The following is a 23,539-nucleotide window of genomic DNA, read 5'->3' on the forward strand; positions in this document are numbered from 1 at the left end:
TAGGGCCACACTAATATCCAGGCTATACAGAAATAGGAATAATAGGGTTAGGGCCACACTAATATCCAGGCCATACAGAAATAGGAATAATAGGGTTAGGGCCCCACTAATATCCAGTCTATGCAAAAATAGGAATAATAGGGTTAGGGCCACACTAATATCCAGGCTATACAGAAATAGGAATAATAGGGTTAGGGCCACACTAATATCCAGGCTATACAGAAATAGGAATAATAGGGTTAGGGCCACACTAATATCCAGGCTATGGAGAAATAGGAATAATAGGGTTAGGGCCACACTAATATCCAGGCTGTGGAGAAATAGGAATAATAGGGTTAGGGCCACACTTATATCCAGGCTATATAGGAATAGGGTTAGGGCCACACTAATATCCAGGCTATACAGAAATAGGAATAATAGGGTTAGGGCCCCACTAATATCCAGGCTATACAGAAATAGGAATGATAGGGTTAGGGCCACACTAATATCCAGGCTATGGAGAAATAGGAATAATAGGGTTAGGGCCACACTAATATCCAGGCTATACAGAAATAGGAATAATAGGGTTAGGGCCACATTAATATCCAGGCTATACAGAAATAGGAATAATAGGGTTAGGGCCACACTAATATCCAGGCTATACAGAAATAGGAATAATAGGGTTAGGGCCACACTAATATCCAGGCTATACAGAAATAGGAATAATAGGGTTAGGGCCACACTAATATCCAGGCTATACAGAGATAGGAATAATAGGGATAGGGCCACACTAATATCCAGGCTATACAGAAATAGGAATAATAGGGTTAGGGCCACACTAATATCCAGGCTGTGGAGAAATAGGAATAATAGGGTTAGGGCCACACTAATATCCAGGCTATACAGAAATAGGAATAATAGGGTTAGGGCCACACTAATATCCAGGCCATACAGAAATAGGAATAATAGGGTTAGGGCCACACTAATATCCAGGCTATACAGAAATAGGAATAATAGGGTTAGGGCCACACTAATATCCAGGCCATACAGAAATAGGAATAATAGGGTTAGGGCCCCACTAATATCCAGTCTATGCAAAAATAGGAATAATAGGGTTAGGGCCACACTAATATCCAGGCTATACAGAAATAGGAATAATAGGGTTAGGGCCACACTAATATCCAGGCTATACAGAAATAGGAATAATAGGGTTAGGGCCACACTAATATCCAGGCTATACAGAAATAGGAATAATAGGGTTAGGGCCACACTAATATCCAGGCTATACAGAAATAGGAATAATAGGGTTAGGGCCACACTAATATCCAGGCTATACAGAGATAGGAATAATAGGGTTAGGGCCACACTAATATCCAGACTATACAGAAATAGGAATAATAGGGTTAGGGCCACACTAATATCCAGGCTATACAGAAATAGGAATAATAGGGTTAGGGCCACACTAATATCCAGGCTATGGAGAAATAGGAATAATAGGGTTAGGGCCACACTAATATCCAGACTATACAGAAATAGGAATAATAGGGTTAGGGCCACACTAATATCCAGGCTATGGAGAAATAGGAATAATAGGGTTAGGGCCACACTAATATCCAGGCTATACAGAAATAGGAATAATAGGGTTAGGGCCACACTAATATCCAGGCTATACAGAAATAGGAATAATAGGGTTAGGGCCACACTAATATCCAGGCTATACAGAAATAGGAATAATAGGGTTAGGGCCACACTAATATCCAGGCTATACAGAAATAGGAATAATAGGGTTAGGGCCACACTAATATCCAGGCTATACAGAAATAGGAATAATAGGGTTAGGGCCACACTAATATCCAGGCTATACAGAGATAGGAATAATAGGGATAGGGCCACACTAATATCCAGGCTATACAGAAATAGGAATAATAGGGTTAGGGCCACACTAATATCCAGGCTATACAGAAATAGGAATAATAGGGTTAGGGCCACACTAATATCCAGGCTATGGAGAAATAGGAATAATAGGGTTAGGGACACACTAATATCCAGGCTATACAGAAATAGGAATAATAGGGTTAGGGCCACACTAATATCCAGGCTATACAGAAATAGGAATAGGGTTAGGGCCACAATAATATCCAGGCTATACAGAAATAGGAATAATAGGGTTAGGGCAACACTAATATCCAGGCTATACAGAAATAGGAATAATAGGGTTAGGGCCACACTAATATCCAGGCTATACAGAAATAGGAATAATAGGGTTAGGGCCACACTAATATCCAGGCTATACAGAAATAGGAATAATAGGGTTAGGGCCACACTAATATCCAGGCTATACAGAGATAGGAATAATAGGGATAGGGCCACACTAATATCCAGGCTATACAGAAATAGGAATAATAGGGTTAGGGCCACACTAATATCCAGGCTATGCAGAAATAGGAATAATAGGGTTAGGGCCACACTAATATCCAGGCTATACAGAAATAGGAATAATAGGGTTAGGGCCACACTAACATCCAGGCTATACAGAAATAGGAATAATAGGGTTAGGGCCACACTAATATCCAGGCTATACAGAAATAGGAATAATAGGGTTAGGGCCACACTAATATCCAGGCTATACAGAAATAGGAATAATAGGGTTAGGGCCACACTAATATCCAGACTATACAGAAATAGGAATAATAGGGTTAGGGCCACACTAATATCCAGGCTATACAGAAATAGGAATAATAGGGATAGGGCCACACTAATATCCAGGCTATACAGAAATAGGAATAATAGGGTTAGGGCCACACTAATATCCAGACTATACAGAAATAGGAATAATAGGGTTAGGGCCACACTAATATCCAGGCTATGGAGAAATAGGAATAATAGGGTTAAGGCCACACTAATATCCAGGCTATACAGAAATAGGAATAGGGTTAGGACCACACTAATATCCAGGCTATACAGAAATAGGAATAATGGGGTTAGGGCCACACTAATATCCAGGCTATACAGAAATAGGAATAATAGGGTTAGGGCCACACTAATATCCAGGCTATACAGAAATAGGAATAATAGGGTTAGGGCCACACTAATATCCAGGCTATGCAGAAATAGGAATAATAGGGTTAGGGCCACACTAATATCCAGGCTATACAGAAATAGGAACAATAGGGTTAGGGCCACACTAATATCCAGGCTATACAGAAATAGGAATAATAGGGTTAGGGCCACACTAATATCCAGGCTATACAGAAATAGGAATAATAGGGTTAGGGCCACACTAATATCCAGGCTATACAGAAATAGGAATAATAGGGTTAGGGCCACACTAATATCCAGGCTATGGAGAAATATAAATAATAGGGTTAGGGCCACACTAATATCCAGACTATACAGAAATAGGAATAATAGGGTTAGGGCCACACTAATATCCAGACTATACAGAAATAGGAATAATAGGGTTAGGGCCACACTAATATCCAGGCTATGGAGAAAAAGGAATAATAGGGATAGGGCCACACTAATATCCAGGCTATGGAGAAATAGGAATAATAGGGTTAGGGCCACACTAATATCCAGGCTATACAGAAATAGGAATAATAGGGTTGGGGCCACACTAATATCCAGGCTATACAGAGATAGGAATAATAGGGTTAGGGCCACACTAATATCCAGGCTATACAGAAATAGGAATAATAGGGTTAGGGCCACACTAATATCCAGGCTATGGAGAAATAGGAATAATAGGGTTAGGGCCACACTAATATCCAGGCTATACAGAAATAGGAATAATAGGGTTAGGGCCACACTAATATCCAGGCTATACAGAAATAGGAATAGGGTTAGGGCCACACTAATATCCAGGCTATACAGAAATAGGAATAATAGGGTTAGGGCCACACTAATATCCAGACTATACAGAAATAGGAATAATAGGGTTAGGGCCACACTAATATCCAGGCTATACAGAAATAGGAATAATAGGGTTAGGGCCACACTAATATCCAGGCTGTATAGAAATAGGAATAATAGGGATAGGGCCACACTAATATCCAGGCTATATAGAAAAAGGAATAATAGGGTTAGGGCCACACTAATATCCAGGCTATGGAGACATAGGAATAATAGGGTTAGGGCCACACTAATATCCAGGCTATGGAGAAATAGAAATAATAGGGTTAGGGCCACACTAATATCCAGGCTATACAGAAATAGGAATAATAGGGATAGGGACACACTAATATCCAGACTATACAGAAATAGGAATAATAGGGTTAGGGCCACACTAATATCCAGGCTATACGGAAATAGGAATAATAGGGTTAGGGCCACACTAATATCCAGGCTATACAGAAATAGGAATAATAGGGTTAGGGCCACACTAATATCCAGACTATACAGAAATAGGAATAATAGGGTTAGGGCCACACTAATATCCAGGCTATACAGAAATAGGAATAATAGGGTTAGGGCCACACTAATATCCAGGCTATACAGAAATAGGAATAATAGGGATAGGGCCACAGTAATATCCAGGCTATACAGAAATAGGAATAATAGGGTTAGGGCCACACTAATATCCAGGCTATACGGAAATAGGAATAATAGGGTTAGGGCCACACTAATATCCAGGCTATACAGAAATAGGAATAATAGGGTTAGGGCCACACTAATATCCAGACTATACAGAAATAGGAATAATAGGATTAGGGCCACACTAATATCCAGGCTATAAAGAAATAGGAATAATAGGGTTAGGGCCACACTAATATCCAGGCTATGGAGAAATAGGAATAATAGGGTTAGGGCCACACTAATATCCAGGCTATACAGAAATAGGAATAATAGGGTTAGGGCCACACTAATATCCAGGCTATACAGAAATAGGAATAATAGGGTTAGGGCCACACTAATATCCAGACTATACAGAAATAGGAATAATAGGGTTAGGGCCACACTAATATAGAGGCTATACAGAAATAGGAATAATAGGGTTAGGGCCACACTAATATCCAGGCTATACAGAAATAGGAATAATAGGGTTAGGGCCACACTAATATCCAGGCTATGGAGAAGTAGGAATAATAGGGTTAGGGCCACACTAATATCCAGGCTATACAGAAATAGGAATAATAGGGTTAGGGCCACACTAATATCCAGGCTATACAGAAATAGGAATAATAGGGTTAGGGCCACACTAATATCCAGACTATACAGAAATAGGAATAATAGGGTTAGGGCCACACTAATATCCAGACTATACAGAAATAGGAATAATAGGGATAGGGCCACACTAATATCCAGACTATACAGAAATAGGAATAATAGGGTTAGGGCCACACTAATATCCAGACTATACAGAAATAGGAATAATAGGGTTAGGGCCACACTAATATCCAGGCTATACAGAAATAGGAATAATAGGGTTAGGGCCACACTAATATCCAGGCTATACAGAAATAGGAATAATAGGGTTAGGGCCACACTAATATCCAGACTATACAGAAATAGGAATAATAGGGTTAGGGCCACACTAATATCCAGGCTATGGAGAAATAGGAATAATAGGGTTAGGGCCACACTAATATCCAGGCTATGGAGAAATAGGAATAATAGGGTTAGGGCCACACTAATATCCAGGCTATACAGAAATAGGAATAATAGGGTTAGGGCCACACTAATATCCAGGCTATACAGAAATAGGAATAATAGGGATAGGGCCACACTAATTTCCAGGCTATACAGAAATAGGAATAATAGGGTTAGGGCCACACTAATATCCAGACTATACAGAAATAGGAATAATAGGGTTAGGGCCACACTAATATCCAGGCTATACAGAAATAGGAATAATAGGCTTAGGGCCACACTAATATCCAGGCTATACAGAAATAGGAATAATAGGGTTAGGGCCACACTAATATTCAGGCTATAAAGAAATAGGAATAATAGGGTTAGGGCCACACTAATATCCAGGCTATAAAGAAATAGGAATAATAGGGTTAGGGCCACACTAATATCCAGGCTATACAGAAATAGGAATAATAGGGTTAGGGCCACACTAATCTCCAGGCTATACAGAAATAGGAATAATAGGGTTAGGGCCACACTAATATCCAGACTATACAGAAATAGGAATAATAGGGTTAGGGCCACACTAATATCCAGGCTATGGAGAAATAGGAATAATAGGGTTAGGGCCACACTAATATCCAGGCTATACAGAAATAGGAATAATAGGGTTAGGGCCACACTAATATCCAGGCTATACAGAAATAGGAATAATAGGGTTAGGGCCACACTAATATCCAGGCTATACAGAAATAGGAATAATAGGGTTAGGGCCACACTAATATCCAGGCTATACAGAAATAGGAATAATAGGGTTAGGGCCACACTAATATCCAGACTATACAGAAATAGGAATAATAGGGTTAGGGCCACACTAATATCCAGGCTATACAGAAATAGGAATAATAGGGTTAGGGCCACACTAATATCCAGGCTATACAGAAATAGGAATAATAGGGTTAGGGCCACACTAATATCCAGGCTATACAGAAATAGGAATAATAGGGTTAGGGCCACACTAATATCCAGGCTATACAGAAATAGGAATAATAGGGTTAGGGCCACACTAATATCCAGGCTATACAGAAATAGGAATAATAGGGTTAGGGCCACACTAATATCCAGACTATACAGAAATAGGAATAATAGGGTTAGGGCCACACTAATATCCAGGCTATGGAGAAATAGGAATAATAGGGTTAGGGCCACACTAATATCCAGGCTATACAGAAATAGGAATAATAGGGTTAGGGCCACACTAATATCCAGGCTATACAGAAATAGGAATAATAGGGTTAGGGCCACACTAATATCCAGGCTATACAGAAATAGGAATAATAGGGTTAGGGCCACACTAATATCCAGACTATACAGAAATAGGAATAATAGGGTTAGGGCCACACTAATATCCAGGCTATGGAGAAAAAGGAATAATAGGGTTAGGGCCACACTAATATCCAGGCTATGGAGAAATAGGAATAATAGGGTTAGGGCCACACTAATATCCAGGCTATACAGAAATAGGAATAATAGGGTTAGGGCCACACTAATATCCAGGCTATACAGAAATAGGAATAATAGGGATAGGGCCACACTAATATCCAGACTATACAGAAATAGGAATAATAGGTTTAGGGCCACACTAATATCCAGGCTATACAGAAATAGGAATAATAGGGTTAGGGCCACACTAATATCCAGGCTATACAGAAATAGGAATATTAGGGTTAGGGCCACACTAATATCCAGGCTATGCAGAAATAGGAATATTAGGGTTAGGGCCACACTAATATCCAGACTATACAGAAATAGGAATAATAGGCTTAGGGCCACACTAATATCCAGGCTATACAGAAATAGGAATAATAGGGTTAGGGCCACACTAATATCCAGGCTATACAGAAATAGGAATAATAGGGTTAGGGCCACACTAATATCCAGACTATGGAGAAATAGGATTAATAGGGATAGGGCCACACTAATATCCAGGCTATACAGAAATAGGAATAATAGGCTTAGGGCCACACTAATATCCAGGCTATTGAGAAATAGGAATAATAGGGTTAGGGCCACACTAATATCCAGGCTATACAGAAATAGGAATAATAGGGTTAGGGCCACACTAATATCCAGACTATACAGAAATAGGAATAATAGGGTTAGGGCCACACTAATATCCAGGCTATACAGAAATAGGAATAATAGGGTTAGGGCCACACTAATATCCAGGCTATGGAGAAATAGGAATAATAGGGTTAGGGCCACACTAATATCCAGGCTATACAGAAATAGGAATAATAGGGTTAGGGCCACACTAATATCCAGACTATACAGAAATAGGAATAATAGGGTTAGGGCCACACTAATATCCAGGCTATACAGAAATAGGAATAATAGGGTTAGGGCCACACTAATATCCAGGCTATACAGAAATAGGAATAATAGGCTTAGGGCCACACTAATATCCAGGCTATACAGAAATAGGAATAATAGGCTTAGGGCCACACTAATATCCAGGCTATACAGAAATAGGAATAATAGGGTTAGGGCCACACTAATATCCAGGCTATACAGAAATAGGAATAATAGGGTTAGGGCCACACTAATATCCAGGCTATACAGAAATAGGAATAATAGGGTTAGGGCCACACTAATATCCAGGCTATACAGAAATAGGAATAATAGGGATAGGGCCACACTAATATCCAGGCTATACAGAAATAGGAATAATAGGGATAGGGCCACACTAATATCCAGGCTATACAGAAATAGGAATAATAGGGTTAGGGCCACATTAATATCCAGACTATACGGAAATAGGAATAATAGGGTTAGGGCCACACTAATATCCAGGCTATACAGAAATAGGAATAATAGGGTTAGGGCCACACTAATATCCAGGCTATACAGAAATAGGAATAATAGGGTTAGGGCCACACTAATATCCAGGCTATACAGAAATAGGAATAATAGGGTTAGGGCCACACTAATATCCAGACTATACAGAAATAGGAATAATAGGGTTAGGGCCACACTAATATCCAGGCTATACAGAAATAGGAATAATAGGGTTAGGGCCACACTAATATCCCGGCTATACAGAAATAGGAATAATAGGGTTAGGGCCACACTAATATCCAGACTATACAGAAATAGGAATAATAGGGTTAGGGCCACACTAATATCCAGGCTATGGAGAAATAGGAATAATAGGGTTAGGGCCACACTAATATCCAGGCTATACAGAAATAGGAATAATAGGGTTAGGGCCACACTAATATCCAGGCTATGCAGATATAGGAATAATAGGGTTAGGGCCACACTAATATCCAGGCTATGCAGAAATAGGAATAATAGGGTTAGGGCCACACTAATATCCAGGCTATACAGAAATAGGAATAATAGGGTTAGGGCCACACTAATATCCAGGCTATACAGAAATAGGAATAATAGGGATAGGGCCACACTAATATCCAGGCTATGGAGAAATAGGAATAATAGGGATAGGGCCACACTAATATCCAGGCTATGGAGAAATAGGAATAATAGGGTTAGGGCCACACTAATATCCAGACTATACAGAAATAGGAATAATAGGGATAGGGACACACTAATATCCAGACTATACAGAAATAGGAATAATAGGGATAGGGCCACACTAATATCCAGACTATACAGAAATAGGAATAATAGGGATAGGGACACACTAATTTCCAGGCTATATAGAAATAGGAATAATAGGGTTAGGGCCACACTAATATCCAGGCTATACAGAAATAGGAATAATAGGGTTAGGGCCACACTAATATCCAGGCTATGGAGAAATAGGAATAATAGGGTTAGGGCCACACTAATATCCAGACTATGGAGAAATAGGAATAATAGGGTTAGGGCCACACTAATATCCAGGCTATACAGAAATAGGAATAATAGGCTTAGGGCCACACTAATATCCAGGCTATACAGAAATAGGAATAATAGGGATAGGGACACACTAATATCCAGACTATACAGAAATAGGAATAATAGGGTTAGGGCCACACTAATATCCAGGCTATACGGAAATAGGAATAATAGGGTTAGGGCCACACTAATATCCAGGCTATACAGAAATAGGAATAATAGGGTTAGGGCCACACTAATATCCAGACTATACAGAAATAGGAATAATAGGGTTAGGGCCACACTAATATCCAGGCTATACAGAAATAGGAATAATAGGGTTAGGGCCACACTAATATCCAGACTATACAGAAATAGGAATAATAGGGTTAGGGCCACACTAATATCCAGGCTATACAGAAATAGGAATAATAGGGTTAGGGCCACACTAATATCCAGGCTATGGAGAAATAGGAATAATAGGGTTAGGGCCACACTAATATCCAGGCTATACAGAAATAGGAATAATAGGGTTAGGGCCACACTAATATCCAGGCTATACAGAAATAGGAATAATAGGGTTAGGGCCACACTAATATCCAGACTATACAGAAATAGGAATAATATGGTTAGGGCCACACTAATATCCAGGCTATGGAGAAATAGGAATAATAGGGTTAGGGCCACACTAATATCCAGGCTATACAGAAATAGGAATAATAGGGTTAGGGCCACACTAATATCCAGGCTATACAGAAATAGGAATAATAGGGTTAGGGCCACACTAATATCCAGGCTATACGGAAATAGGAATAATAGGGTTAGGGCCACACTAATATCCAGGCTATACAGAAATAGGAATAATAGGGTTAGGGCCACACTAATATCCAGACTATGGAGAAATAGGATTAATAGGGATAGGGCCACACTAATATCCAGGCTATACAGAAATAGGAATAATAGGGATAGGGCCACACTAATATCCAGGCTATACAGAAATAGGAATAATAGGGTTAGGGCCACACTAATATCCAGACTATACAGAAATAGGAATAATAGGGTTAGGGCCACACTAATATCCAGGCTATACAGAAATAGGAATAATAGGCTTAGGGCCACACTAATATCCAGGCTATACAGAAATAGGAATAATAGGGTTAGGGCCACACTAATATCCAGACTATACAGAAATAGGAATAATAGGGTTAGGGCCACACTAATATCCAGGCTATACAGAAATAGGAATAATAGGGTTAGGGCCACACTAATATCCAGGCTATACAGAAATAGGAATAATAGGGATAGGGCCACACTAATATCCAGGCTATACAGAAATAGGAATAATAGGGTTAGGGCCACACTAATATCCAGACTATACAGAAATAGGAATAATAGGGTTAGGGCCACACTAATATCCAGGCTATACAGAAATAGGAATAATAGGGTTAGGGCCACACTAATATCCAGGCTATGGAGAAATAGGAATAATAGGGTTAGGGCCACACTAATATCCAGGCTATGGAGAAATAGGAATAATAGGGTTAGGGCCACACTAATATCCAGGCTATACAGAAATAGGAATAATAGGGTTAGGGCCACACTAATATCCAGGCTATACAGAAATAGGAATAATAGGGTTAGGGCCACACTAATATCCAGGCTATACAGAAATAGGAATAATAGGGTTAGGGCCACACTAATATCCAGGCTATACAGAAATAGGAATAATAGGGTTAGGGCCACACTAATATCCAGACTATACAGAAATAGGAATAATAGGGTTAGGGCCACACTAATATCCAGGCTATACAGAAATAGGAATAATAGGGTTAGGGCCACACTAATATCCAGGCTATACAGAAATAGGAATAATAGGGTTAGGGCCACACTAATATCCAGGCTATACAGAAATAGGAATAATAGGGTTAGGGCCACACTAATATCCAGACTATACAGAAATAGGAATAATACGGTTAGGGCCACACTAATATCCAGGCTATACAGAAATAGGAATAATAGGGTTAGGGCCACACTAATATCCAGGCTATGCAGATATAGGAATAATAGGGTTAGGGCCACACTAATATCCAGGCTATACAGAAATAGGAATAATAGGGTTAGGGCCACACTAATATCCAGGCTATACAGAAATAGGAATAATAGGGTTAGGGCCACACTAATATCCAGGCTATACAGAAATAGGAATAATAGGGTTAGGGCCACACTAATATCCAGGCTATACAGAAATAGGAATAATAGGGTTAGGGCCACACTAATATCCAGGCTTTACAGAAATAGGAATAATAGGGTTAGGGCCACACTAATATCCAGACTATACAGAAATAGGAATAATAGGGTTAGGGCCACACTAATATCCAGGCTATGGAGAAATAGGAATAATAGGGTTAGGGCCACACTAATATCCAGGCTATACAGAAATAGGAATAATAGGGTTAGGGCCACACTAATATCCAGGCTATACAGAAATAGGAATAATAGGGTTAGGGCCACACTAATATCCAGGCTATGGAGAAATAGGAATAATAGGGTTAGGGCCACACTAATATCCAGGCTATACAGAAATAGGAATAATAGGGTTAGGGCCACACTAATATCCAGGCTATACAGAAATAGGAATAATAGGGTTAGGGCCACACTAATATCCAGGCTATGGAGAAATAGGAATAATAGGGTTAGGGCCACACTAATATACAGGCTATACAGAAATAGGAATAATAGGGATAGGGCCACACTAATATCCAGGCTATACAGAAATAGAAATAATAGGGTTAGGGCCACACTAATATCCAGGCTATACAGAAATAGGAATAATAGGGTTAGGGCCACACTAATATCCAGACTATACAGAAATAGGAATAATAGGGTTAGGGCCACACTAATATCCAGGCTATGGAGAAAAAGGAATAATAGGGTTAGGGCCACACTAATATCCAGGCTATACAGAAATAGGAATAATAGGGTTAGGGCCACACTAATATCCAGACTATACAGAAATAGGAATAATAGGGTTAGGGCCACACTAATATCCAGGCTATGCAGAAATAGGAATATTAGGGTTAGGGCCACACTAATATCCAGACTATACAGAAATAGGAATAATAGGCTTAGGGCCACACTAATATCCAGGCTATACAGAAATAGGAATAATAGGGTTAGGGCCACACTAATATCCAGGCTATACAGAAATAGGAATAATAGGGTTAGGGCCACACTAATATCCAGACTATGGAGAAATAGGATTAATAGGGATAGGGCCACACTAATATCCAGGCTATACAGAAATAGGAATAATAGGCTTAGGGCCACACTAATATCCAGGCTATACAGAAATAGGAATAATAGGCTTAGGGCCACACTAATATCCAGGCTATACAGAAATAGGAATAATAGGGTTAGGGCCACACTATTATCCAGGCTATACAGAAATAGGAATAATAGGCTTAGGGCCACACTAATATCCAGGCTATACAGAAATAGGAATAATAGGCTTAGGGCCACACTAATATCCAGGCTATGGAGAAATAGGAATAATAGGGTTAGGGCCACACTAATATCCAGGCTATACAGAAATAGGAATAATAGGGTTAGGGCCACACTAATATCCAGGCTATACAGAAATAGGAATAATAGGGTTAGGGCCACACTAATATCCAGGCTATACAGAAATAGGAATAATAGGGTTAGGGCCACACTAATATCCAGGCTATACAGAAATAGGAATAATAGGGTTAGGGCCACACTAATATCCAGGCTATACAGAAATAGGAATAATAGGGATAGGGCCACACTAATATCCAGGCTATACAGAAATAGGAATAATAGGGATAGGGCCACACTAATATCCTGACTATACAGAAATAGGAATAATAGGGTTAGGGCCACACTAATATCCAAGCTATACAGAAATAGGAATAATAGGGTTAGGGCCACACTAATATCCAGGCTATACAGAAATAGGAATAATAGGGTTAGGGCCACACTAATATCCAGGCTATACAGAAATAGGAATAATAGGGATAGGGCCACACTAATATCCAGGCTATGGAGAAATAGGAATAATAGGGTTAGGGCCACACTAATATCCAGGCTATACAGAAATAGGAATAATAGGGTTAGGGCCACACTAATATCCAGGCTATACAGAAATAGGAATAATAGGGTTAGGGCCACACTAATATCCAGACTATACAGAAATAGGAATAATAGGGTTAGGGCCACACTAATATCCAGGCTATACAGAAATAGGAATAATAGGGTTAGGGCCACACTAATATCCAGACCATACAGAAATAGGAATAATAGGGTTAGGGCCACACTAATATCCAGGCTATACAGAAATAGGAATAATAGGGTTAGGGCCACACTAATATCCAGGCTATACAGAAATAGGAATAATAGGGTTAGGGCCACACTAATATCCAGACTATACAGAAATAGGAATAATAGGGTTAGGGCCACACTAATATCCAGACTATACAGAAATAGGAATAATAGGGTTAGGGCCACACTAATATCCAGGCTATGGAGAAATAGGAATAATAGGGTTAGGGCCACACTAATATCCAGGCTATGGAGAAATACGAATAATAGGGATAGGGCCACACTAATATCCAGGCTATACAGAAATAGGAATAATAGGGTTAGGGCCACACTAATATCCAGGCTATGCAGCTATAGGAATAATAGGGTTAGGGCCACACTAATATCCAGGCTATGCAGAAATAGGAATAATAGGGATAGGGCCACACTAATATCCAGGCTATACAGAAATAGGAATAATAGGGTTAGGGCCACACTAATATCCAGGCTATGGAGAAATAGGAATAATAGGGTTAGGGCCACACTAATATCCAGGCTATACAGAAATAGGAATAATAGGGTTAGGGCCACACTAATATCCAGGCTATGCAGAAATAGGAATAATAGGGTTAGGGCCACACTAATATCCTGGCTATACAGAAATAGGAATAATAGGGTTAGGGCCACACTAATATCCAGGCTATACAGAAATAGGAATAATAGGGTTAGGGCCACACTAATATCCAGACTATACAGAAATAGGAATAATAGGGTTAGGGCCACACTAATATCCAGACTATACAGAAATAGGAATAATAGGGTTAGGGCCACACTAATATCCAGGCTATACAGAAATAGGAATAATAGGGTTAGGGCCACACTAATATCCAGGCTATACAGAAATAGGAATAATAGGGTTAGGGCCACACTAATATCCAGGCTATACAGAAATAGGAATAATAGGGTTAGGGCCACACTAATATCCAGGCTATACAGAAATAGGAATAATAGGGTTAGGGCCACACTAATATCCAGGCTATACAGAAATAGGAATAATAGGGTTAGGGCCACACTAATATCCAGGCTATACAGAAATAGGAATAATAGGGTTAGGGCCACACTAATATACAGGCTATACAGAAATAGGAATAATAGGGTTAGGGCCACACTAATATCCAGGCTATACAGAAATAGGAATAATAGGGTTAGGGCCACACTAATATCCAGGCTTTACAGAAATAGGAATAATAGGGTTAGGGCCACACTAATATCCAGGCTATACAGAAATAGGAATAATAGGGTTAGGGCCACACTAATATCCAGGCTGTACAGAAATAGGAATAATAGGGTTAGGGCCACACTAATATCCAGACTATACAGAAATAGGAATAATAGGGTTAGGGCCACACTAATATCCAGACTATACAGAAATAGGAATAATAGGGTTAGGGCCACACTAATATCCAGGCTATACAGAAATAGGAATAATAGGGTTAGGGCCACACTAATATCCAGGCTATACAGAAATAGGAATAATAGGGTTAGGGCCACACTAATATCCAGGCTTTACAGAAATAGGAATAATAGGGTTAGGGCCACACTAATATCCAGGCTATACAGAAATAGGAATAATAGGGTTAGGGCCACACTAATATCCAGGCTATGGAGAAATAGGAATAATAGGGTTAGGGCCACACTAATATCCAGGCTATACAGAAATAGGAATAATAGGGTTAGGGCCACACTAATATCCAGACTATACAGAAATAGGAATAATAGGGTTAGGGCCACACTAATATCCAGGCTATGGAGAAATAGGAATAATAGGGTTAGGGCCACACTAATATCCAGGCTATACAGAAATAGGAATAATAGGGTTAGGGCCACACTAATATCCAGACTATACAGAAATAGGAATAATAGGGTTAGGGCCACACTAATATCCAGGCTATACAGAAATAGGAATAATAGGGTTAGGGCCACACTAATATCCAGGCTATACAGAAATAGGAATAATAGGGATAGGGCCACACTAATATCCAGGCTATACAGATATAGGAATAATAGGGTTAGGGCCACACTAATATCCAGGCTATGGAGAAATAGGAATAATAGGGTTAGGGCCACACTAATATCCAGACTATACAGAAATAGGAATAATAGGGTTAGGGCCACACTAATATCCAGGCTATACAGAAATAGGAATAATAGGGTTAGGGCCACACTAATATCCAGGCTATGGAGAAATAGGAATAATAGGGTTAGGGCCACACTAATATCCAGACTATACAGAAATAGGAATAATAGGGTTAGGGCCACACTAATATCCAGGCTATACAGAAATAGGAATAATAGGGTTAGGGCCACACTAATATCCAGGCTATACAGAAATAGGAATAATAGGGTTAGGGCCACACTAATATCCAGGCTATACAGAAATAGGAATAATAGGGTTAGGGCCACACTAATATCCAGGCTTTACAGAAATAGGAATAATAGGGTTAGGGCCACACTAATATCTAGGCTATACAGAAATAGGAATAATAGGATTAGGGCCACACTAATATCCAGGCTATACAGAAATAGGAATAATAGGGTTAGGGCCACACTAATATCCAGGCTATACAGAAATAGGAATAATAGGGTTAGGGCCACACTAATATCCAGACTATACAGAAATAGGAATAATAGGGTTAGGGCCACACTAATATCCAGGCTATACAGAAATAGGAATAATAGGGTTAGGGCCACACTAATATCCAGACTATACAGAAATAGGAATAATAGGGTTAGGGCCACACTAATATCCAGGCTATGGAGAAATAGGAATAATAGGGTTAGGGCCACACTAATATCCAGGCTATGGAGAAATAGGAATAATAGGGTTAGGGCCACACTAATATCCAGGCTATACAGAAATAGGAATAATAGGGTTAGGGCCACACTAATATCCAGGCTATACAGAAATAGGAATAATAGGGTTAGGGCCACACTAATATCCAGGCTATGGAGAAATAGGAATAATAGGGTTAGGGCCACACTAATATCCAGGCTATACAGAAATAGGAATAATAAGGTTAGGGCCACACTAATATCCAGGCTATACAGAAATAGGAATAATAGGGTTAGGGCCACACTAATATCCAGGCTTTACAGAAATAGGAATAATAGGGTTAGGGCCACTCTAATATCTAGGCTATACAGAAATAGGAATAATAGGGTTAGGGCCACACTAATATCCAGGCTATACAGAAATAGGAATAATAGGGTTAGGGCCACACTAATATCCAGACTATACAGAAATAGGAATAATAGGGTTAGGGCCACACTAATATCCAGGCTATACAGAAATAGGAATAATAGGGTTAGGGCCACACTAATATCCAGGCTATACAGAAATAGGAATAATAGGGTTAGGGCCACACTAATATCCAGACTATACAGAAATAGGAATAATAGGGTTAGGGCCACACTAATATCCAGGCTATACAGAAATAGGAATAATAGGGTTAGGGCCACACTAATATCCAGGCTATACAGAAATAGGAATAATAGGGTTAGGGCCACACTAATATCCAGGCTATACAGAAATAGGAATAATAGGGTTAGGGCCACACTAATATCCAGGCTATACAGAAATAGGAATAATAGGGTTAGGGCCACACTAATATCCAGGCTTTACAGAAATAGGAATAATAGGGTTAGGGCCACACTAATATCCAGGCTTTACAGAAATAGGAATAATAGGGTTAGGGCCACACTAATATCCAGGCTATACAGAAATAGGAATAATAGGGTTAGGGCCACACTAATATCCAGGCTATGGAGAAATAGGAATAATAGGGTTAGGGCCACACTAATATCTAGGCTATACAGAAATAGGAATAATAGGATTAGGGCCACACTAATATCGAGACTATACAGAAATAGGAATAATAGGGTTAGGGCCACACTAATATCCAGGCTATACAGAAATAGGAATAATAGGGTTAGGGCCACACTAATATCCAGACTATACAGAAATAGGAATAATAGGGTTAGGGCCACACTAATATCCAGGCTATGGAGAAATAGGAATAATAGGGTTAGGGCCACACTAATATCCAGGCTATGGAGAAATAGGAATAATAGGGTTAGGGCCACACTAATATCCAGACTATACAGAAATAGGAATAATAGGGTTAGGGCCACACTAATATCCAGGCTATGCAGATATAGGAATAATAGGGTTAGGGCCACACTAATATCCAGGCTATGGAGAAATAGGAATAATAGGGTTAGGGCCACACTAATATCCAGGCTATACAGAAATAGGAATAATAGGGTTAGGGCCACACTAATATCCAGGCTATACAGAAATAGGAATAATAGGGTTAGGGCCACACTAATATCCAGGCTATGGAGAAATAGGAATAATAGGGTTAGGGCCACACTAATATCCAGGCTATACAGAAATAGGAATAATAGGGTTAGGGCCACACTAATATCCAGGCTATACAGAAATAGGAATAATAGGGTTAGGGCCACACTAATATCCAGGCTTTACAGAAATAGGAATAATAGGGTTAGGGCCACACTAATATCTAGGCTATACAGAAATAGGAATAATAGGATTAGGGCCACACTAATATCCAGGCTATGGAGAAATAGGAATAATAGGGTTAGGGCCACACTAATATCCAGGCTATGGAGAAATAGGAATAATAGGGTTAGGGCCACACTAATATCCAGGCTATACAGAAATAGGAATAATAGGGTTAGGGCCACACTAATATCCAGGCTATACAGAAATAGGAATAATAGGGTTAGGGCCACACTAATATCCAGGCTATGGAGAAATAGGAATAATAGGGTTAGGGCCACACTAATATCCAGACTATACAGAAATAGGAATAATAGGGATAGGGCCACACTAATATCCAGACTATACAGAAATAGGAATAATAGGGTTAGGGCCACACTAATATCCAGGCTATGGAGAAATAGGAATAATAGGGTTAGGGCCACACTAATATCCAGGCTATACAGAAATAGGAATAATAGGGTTAGGGCCACACTAATATCCAGACTATACAGAAATAGGAATAATAGGGTTAGGGCCACACTAATATCCAGGCTATACAGAAATAGGAATAATAGGGTTAGGGCCACACTAATATCCAGGCTATACAGAAATAGGAATAATAGGGTTAGGGCCACACTAATATCCAGGCTATGGAGAAAAAGGATTAAGGGGCTACTCTAGGGGAAAAACAATTGTTTTTAAATTAACTGGTGCTAGAAATTAAAAAATTAAAAATCGCGGCATCCAGAATAGCTTACAGGACAGCGGGAGGGCCCCTACCTGCCTCCTTGGTGTCCGATCGACAAATGACTGCTCAGTGCCTGAGATCCAGGCAGGAGCAGTCGTGCAGCAATAACACTGATCAATGCCATGTTAATGCATGGCAGTGATCAGTGTAAGAAATCAGTGTGTGCAATGTTATAGTCCGCTATGGGGGCTATAACATTGCAAAGAAAAAGTTAAAATAAAGTGTTAATAAATGTGATTTAACCCCTTCCCTAATAAGTGAGAATCCCCCCCCCCCCTTTTCCCTTTGAATTAAAAAAAAAAACAGTGTAAATAAAAATAAATATAAACATATGTGATCTCGCCGCGTGCACAAATATCCAAGCTCTAAAAATATATTGTTAATTAATCCGCACGGTCAATGGCGTGTCAAAAGTCCAAAATAGCGTATTTTTGGTCACTTAATACATCATAAGAAAATAAATAAAAAGCGATCAAAACCAAAATGATAGTGATAAAAACTTCAGATCACGGCGCAAAAAAATTGGCCCTCATACCGCCCCATATGCGGAAAAATCAAAAAGTTATAGGGGTCAGAAGAGGACAATTTTAAACGTATACATTTTCCTGCAGGTAGTTATGATTTTTTTCCAGAAGTGCGACAAAATCAAACCTATAGGGGTACTCCGCCCCAAGACATCTTATCCACTATCCAAAGGACAGGGGATAATATGTCTGATCGCAGGGGTCCCGCCGCTGCCCCCCCCCCCCCCCCCCCCGCCATCTCGCACAACACCCGGCATTCGTTTAGAGCATCGGGTGCAGCTCCAGAGAGACGGAGGCTTGTGACATCACGGCCACGCCCCCTCAATGTAAGTCTATGGCCGTCACGCCCTCTCCCATAGACTTGCATTGAGGGGGCGTGGCTGTGACATCACAAAGTTTGCTCCGTGCACCGGATGTCTGGAGCGGGACCCCCCGCGATCAGACATCTTATCTGGAGGGCCACAGTTTGAGACCCCTGCTAGGGCAATATAATGTACAAACCAGTTCTGCAGGTTAACCCTTAGTACCCCATACAGCTGGCAGAGCATTTCACTCAATAACACAACAACTTTACACATTGTAGCCGGGACACCAGGACACTGCAATAAATACCAATGACATTGAGATGAAATCCGGCTCACATCATGGGTCACATTCAGTGGAAGAAAGTGTGAATCATCATAATTGTAGAAATCAACGAGCCAGAAATCTAATGAAAATATTTTATCAGAAAATGACTGAATGGTTAAATCACATTTTTACATTAAATAAATTAAAGTAAAGGAGAACTCCAGCAAAAGGTAACTTATCCCCTATCCAAATAATAGGGGTTAAGTAGCTGATCGTGGGGGGGGCAGTTTGACCGCTGCAGAGGGCAGACGCTCCATTCATTTCAATGGAGCCCCGAAAAGACGGAGCGGTAAACAACACACTTTATCTAAGAGCCGAGGAACGAGCTCTCGAATCACCCAAAGTGCAAAGAAAAGTGCAAACATGTTACACTAAAAAAACGTGCACAGAGGATGCGGTCTATCGCAAGCCCGAGAGAGACCCCCCAACAAACCTTACCCTTCGCCTCCGGACCAAAAGGTACCTGCGAGGTTCCAGGTTCGATGTCCCTTTTCGCCGAAGCTACTAAGGGACCACAAATGCTCCCGGCATCCTCCTTAGCGTTAGCCGAGGTATCTGCCCGCAGAGCCGATAACGGTCGGTACTCTGCCCATGCAGGAGGACCCGGGGTGTTTGCAGGGAGGTGCGGAACCTAATGGTCACAAACACCTCCCCTAGACCGCCAGGAGGGGCACCCAGAAGTGCTACCGGATCCTGACAATCCTGTGGACACACAACACGCAAAAAGTGACACAGTGACAAAAAGAAATAAGTGAATATGCGCAGATATACTGCCCGGACATCCGGCCGGATCTATAAAAATGTCTGTGATCCTAGCCAGAAGGCCGGGAATCAAGAGGTGAGTGCCACAAGGTGAAGAGATCATGGTGTCCGTGCTTCCACTCAGTGAGCCAGTACTCCCAGTGAGTTTCGGCACCTCAGGGTCACCACTCCCCGAGGCTCGGCCTTTTGGCTAAGATCAAGTGTAGTATCTGTTCTTATCAGTTTCATGCCGGTGGCAGACTACGCCGGTGTGGAGTTGGTGGGGACGGGTGCTGCATGGAGGGGGCAGGTGTACCAGGGCGTTCCGGGGCTGGTTCTGAGGAATCAGCCTGACGGCTGCCCCAATGTGACCTGTTCCCTCCGGGTCTCGCCATGAGGCTGAGAGGGTCTAGAGCCGAGGTACTTTAGTGCCTCGGGGAGTGGTGACCCCGAGGTGCCGAAACTCACTGGGAGGATAGGCTCACTGAGTGGAAGCACGGGCACCATGACCTCTTCACCTTGTGGCACTCACCTCTTGATTCCCGGCCTTCTGGCTAGGATCAGAGAAATGTTTATAGATCCGTCCGGTTGTCCGGGCAGTATATCTGCACACATTCACTTATTTATTTATTTTTGTTCACTGTGTCACTTTTTGTGTGTTGTGTGTTCACAGGATTTGTTAGTGTGGTGTCCCGGTACCGTATTTTATACGTTACCTTTATAGAGGTCCCCATAGTCAGAGTCCCTAGGACGTCGGGGTCCCTCTTTTGCAGTTATCCCCTTGTCACCCCTCAGTTGGTCTATGACTGTATAGAAGTTCATATAAGTATATAGATATATGTATATATGTAAATTGCCTACCTGTTCAAGCATAGCGGTACCTGCGGGTCATGTGATTAAGTTCAGAACTCTATGGTTTTGCTGAAGGACCTTTGGTTCTTCTAGTCAGGTAATCACCCACAATCCATTGTAACAGTGAGTGACAGCTGTATTGACCAATCTAAAACGGCTCAGCCCCTGCCCATATAAGGGAGCTGCAGCCATTAATCTCTCTCTCTTGTTCCTGTGCTGCCAAGCAAGCAGCATCTCTCTTGGGTTGCTGACTCTGGAAGAGGTAGGACCTCCGCAGCTTACAAGACAATATACTAGGCCAAAGCCTTGCGGCCGCGGCCTCTAACATAGTGGATATACTAAGCAATTCCCCGCTACTCATCGCAAGACCACTGGACCTAAATACTCCCCTAAATCCAGCGGATCTCTGCTATACAATCCTCAAGAAGCTAAATTGAGCTTATCTGATCCCAACCGACTGTCAATCACTGCTCAGCTATATGCATAGAGTCTGTTATCTGGACTGTTACTATTACTACATGTACAGAAATTCCTCAGTAAAAGTTCCTGCACAGCGGTTGTGGACAATCCTTTATTTCTGCATCACCTATTGCTCTTGGGAAGGGTGGCAATAGGTCTATCAAGAAACACAGCATTTAACCCTCAACCTGGCGTCACGAGTGACAAGGGTTAACAGCGCCCTTAACTATAACGAAAAGCAACACCCTAACTACCCTACACCCCCACAAGGCTTGTTCCCAATCCAGCCACCACATTAGGATCCGGTAGCCCTTCTGGGTGTCCCTCCTGGCGGTCTAGGGGAGGTGTGTGTGGCCATCAGGTTCCGCACCTCCCTGCAAACACTCCGGGTCCTCCTGCTTTGGCAGAGTACCGACCGTTATCGGCTCTGTGGGCAGATATCTTGACTAACGCCAAGGGGGATGCCGGGAGCATTTGTGGTCCCTTAGTAGCTTCGGCAAAAAGGGACATCAAACCTGGAACCTCGCAGGTACCTTTTGGTCCGGAGGCGAAGGGTAAGGTTTGTTGGGGGGTCTCTCTCCTGTCGGAGAAGGGCTTGCGATAGACTGCATCCTCTGTGTACACTTTTTTTTTTGTGTAACACGTTTGCACTTTTTCTTGCACTTTGGGTGATTCGAGAGCTCGTTCCTCGGCTCTTAGAAAAAATAAAATAAAAAATAAAGTGCCTCGGCTCTAGACCCTCTCAGCCTCATGGCGAGACCCGGAGGGAAACAGGTCACATCGGGGCAGCCGTCGAGCTGATTCCTCAGACCCATCCCCACCGGCATGAAACTGATAAGAACAGATACTATACTTGATCTTAGCCAAAAGGCCGAGAAGCAATAGCGACACACACTCCTCACTGAGAGAGCCAGGTCCTGTCCCAGAGATAGGGGATACTGAAAGTTACCTTTTGCTGGAGTTCTCCTTTAAACATTTTAATGATTTCATTTTCCATTTTCCAGGTCACTATCTATATGAGTTTATTGCTTGTACACAGACTTCTGGCGGACACTTGTTTCATAGAGATCAAATCTCAGAACTCATTACCATAATAATGTGGGGTCAGAAGAAAGCTAATTTCCATAAGAAGGTGTGGTCAACAGTCAGCTCATTACCATAAGATGGTGGGATCAACGGTTAGCTCATTACCATAAGAGGGTGGGGTCAACAGTTAGCTCATTACCATAAGAGGGTGGGGTCAACAGTCAGCTCATTCCCATAAGAGAG

The 23,539-nt window shown here is 41.2% G+C and overlaps 1 pseudogene; it reads right to left on the reverse strand.

Moving 5' to 3' along the window:
• Window positions 1-22,945: 22,945 nt before the first annotated feature.
• On the reverse strand, window positions 22,946-23,153 carry LOC130289867 (U2 spliceosomal RNA; annotated as a pseudogene).
• Window positions 23,154-23,539: the final 386 nt, after the last annotated feature.

Source organism: Hyla sarda, chromosome 8 (genome assembly GCF_029499605.1).
Source record: "Hyla sarda isolate aHylSar1 chromosome 8, aHylSar1.hap1, whole genome shotgun sequence".
Lineage (NCBI taxonomy): Eukaryota > Metazoa > Chordata > Amphibia > Anura > Hylidae > Hyla > Hyla sarda.